This window comes from Dipodomys ordii, unplaced genomic scaffold (assembly GCF_000151885.1).
Source record: "Dipodomys ordii isolate 6190 unplaced genomic scaffold, Dord_2.0 Scaffold10, whole genome shotgun sequence".
NCBI lineage: Eukaryota > Metazoa > Chordata > Mammalia > Rodentia > Heteromyidae > Dipodomys > Dipodomys ordii.
Window position 1 is genome coordinate 21,214,491 of NW_012267226.1, and position 3,316 is coordinate 21,217,806.

Genomic DNA, 3,316 nt, shown 5'->3' on the forward strand with positions numbered 1-3,316 from the left:
GACCTCCTGGGATTGGGATCCAGCTTCCTCTCTGGAGCAGAGAGTGAGGGATAACAAGTAGGACCGGTCAGGAACAGAAGCCCATGTGTGGAGGTCCCCCTCACTTTTCCTGCCTCCCACAGCAGGCCCTCCCTGCTCTGTGTGTCCCCTGCATCCCCCCCCACAGGTCTGCCACTCAGTGATGACTTACCTAAATGCATACCACCCAAAGGACAGGAACATTTGATTGCTGAGGGAAAAAAGCTTCTTTTTTTCCCCCTTCTTTCTTTTTTTCTAAAGCCTTTCAAAAAGTGAGTCATGATTGGCCTAAAAATAGCCTGTGGAAATCAGAAGAAACAAACACGCACACAAAAAAAATGATACTAAAAATCCAGAGTACCTAATTATAGGAGAAAGGAAATGCTTTGGCAGGATTGAGATTCCAGTGATGTCTTACTTTATTTATTTATTTATTTTGAATCAGACATTGTACAGGGGGAGTGAAATATATTCGGCATTGTTAATAAATTTCCCAACCCGGAGACTCAAAGTCCCTTTGCCCTGCTATTTACAGCCTCTGTGGGCATTCCTGGGCTGGTGATATTTGGACTTACTCCCTTCTCTGCTTTTCCCGGGGCCACCTTTGTTCACCACCATAAACTTCAGGACAGGGGTGATCAGTCAGGCAGCCTGTCCAGACACTGAGCAAGCACCTTGGGTGGGAGAACCTTCTGTAGACAGCACTGCAGGAGGATTAGTGAGTAGATGGCTCGTGAGCCTGTAGGAAAATGGTAGCGATCAGGAGGCATCATCCTGGGTTCGCCAAGTACCAATCCAGACAACACAATCTCCTTTACCTGGCTGATGGCTTTCTAGACTCGTTGACATGCAAGGCACCATGGACGTGGTAAATAGGGTTAAGACTATGATTCAATCCCCCGGGACCAGATGGAGCACAGTGGATGCAGCCTTCAGAGAGGTAGGCTTAGTAGGCTGAATCATGTGAGCCCATGGTGATCAGAAACTGCCAAGAAATGGGTGGGATCTCAGGCTGTATGAATGGAAGCACAGAGCCCAGAAGAGGGAAGATAGTGGCACCTTCCCCTGTGCTTGGCAGGGGCTGGACCACATCTGGCGCATCTTGTTCTGTGCTGGGAGCCATGGCGGAGTGAGCGAGAATGTTGACAAATGGGGTAGCATTTGGACAAGGAGAGTGGGGTGGGCCAAGGTCTGTATGCCCTGGCACAGGAGGAGCGGTGGAGGGAGCTGGGGACCAAAAACCTGGAAAACTGACATCCAAGTGATTCCTCACAGCTGTTTTCAAATATGGAAAGGTCTGCCGTGAAAAACTGAGCAGAGATATTGGCTGCAGTGTTAGCAACAGTGCTTGGCAGCCAGGTAGGGCTTGGGTTGGTCCCCAGGACACAATGGGGGAGGAGGTGGGGAAGGGCCAGCTGGGAGCCCTGCAGGGGGCGGGGGCGCCCCTGCCCTCCCCCACCTGTGGGGCCTGCTCCCCCTGGAACAAGAGCTGAGTGTGGGGCTTGGCCTGTCGTATGCTTACCAGAAATGAACCACCTAGGCCAGGGTGTTCCTCTCTCACCATGAATGTGGGAAATTGGAGGCCTCTGGAGGGAAGGAGCTTGGCTGACCAGGTCCTCACCAAACCCAGGCTTGTTCCACTGGAGGACACCCTTCCCCCAGCTAAGATTTCTCCCCTCCCTCCCTCTCCTACCCTCCTTCCCTCCCTCCCTCTCCTTCCCTCCTTCCTTCCTTCCTTCTTTCCTTCCTTCCTTCCTTCCTTCCCTTCCTCCCTTCATCCTTCCCTCCTTCCCTCCCTCCCTCTCCTTCCCTCCTTCCCTCCTTCCTTCCCTCCTTCCTTCCTTCCCTTCCTCCCTTCATCCTTCCTTCCTTCTCTCCCTCCCTCCCCCTCTCCCTTTTCTCTCTTCTTCCTTCCTTTCCTCTCCTCTTTCTTCCTCCCCTTCTTCTAGGCACCAACATCAGCAAACTAATGAGGTTGCCCAACTGGCGGTGCACGCGCCATCAGGGTGTAGAATGAAGACGGATGACTGTAGCTAAGAGACAATTTGAAAAGGGATAAATACAGGCAACAAGTTATTCACCACGGCAATTTGTAAAGAGCGTTAAAAACCTGCAGATGGGTTGTTTCACATCATCTCCTTTTCCATTTGCAGGCTGACAGACCCGGGTAAACGACAGTGATGGATGGCTTCGAGCAGGGCCCCTTAATCTACCGTGCTGCCATTGATTAGTTTGGCTGCACAGCACCCCGGGGTGGTGGACGTGACCTGAGCTGGGCCTCTGGACTTGGAGGGGACTCTGAGGAGGGAGGCGTGGGGCGGGGCGGGGCTCTGCACTGGAGACCCTGAAGGCTGACACAGAACAATTGGAGGCTTCTGTAGTTATCAGCAGAGATAAAGGGACAGAGTCCTGGAACCTAGGATCTAGCCCCAGCCTCAGTTTCCATGAGCATCATAGGCTTCTCCCCCATGCCCAGCTAAGTGCCTGGGTCCAGATACCTCAGAAGATCTGAGGAGGATGGGCGAAGGTCATCTGGGTCATCCCAGATGGAGTTGGGGACGTCCCATAGGAAGACAGCAGAGACGAAGCTCTCGGAGAGATGCAGGGACAGGAAGAGCCCACCACTGCAGAGGAACCAAAAGATTACCAGGCATGGAAGACTTCAAACTTGGGTCAGGTGACAATGCGTGATTCCTCTGGGCACCAGAGATGTGTGGAGAGAAGGAAGTGTGGAGGAGGAGCCAGGTTGCTGCGTTGGAAGAAACATTGGAGTGGGATGTGGGGAAGTTTGGTCTTCGCTCTCCTTCCCATAGGGTACTTGGTGGCGAAGGGCATTGAACAATGGTGGAAATGGCCCTGGGTTTCTGTACCCTGAGTCCAAATAATAGCAACACATGTGTGTGGTAGTGTGCTTTCCTTGTATAGAAATGCTGTGTGTGCCTGTGTGTGCAAATCTATTTCCCTTATCTTAAGGCTGAACAAATGAAGGCTCAGAGTAGTCGAGCAACACAGCCAAGGTCACATAGGTAAAAGTGGCTAAACCTAAATTCAGACTGTCTCTGCCTGTACTATAGAACCACTCGGCTGTGGGAACTCCGGCCCTTGGGGGAGGGGGAGGGGAGGGCTAATGAAGGGCAGATTAAAGACATTGCCAACCAATCCTTGGCTATGTTTTAATCTTTAGAACAAAATATGCTCTTGTGAAAACCAGGCAATCATTGCCTGCAGGTCCCCGAGTCTGAGCGCCCCTGGAACGCCCAGTATTGCCAGAAGAGATGATGAGAATAGAAATCAGGGC

General features: G+C 52.1%; 1 long non-coding RNA gene across 1 annotated transcript; it reads left to right on the plus strand.

Moving 5' to 3' along the window:
- Positions 1-709: 709 nt before the first annotated feature.
- Positions 710-2,282, plus strand: LOC105980738. The gene is made up of 3 exons (XR_001174759.1): positions 710-886; positions 1,294-1,377; positions 2,172-2,282. It is a non-coding gene; the product is annotated as an uncharacterized LOC105980738 (long non-coding RNA).
- The last annotated feature ends 1,034 nt before the right edge of the window (positions 2,283-3,316 follow it).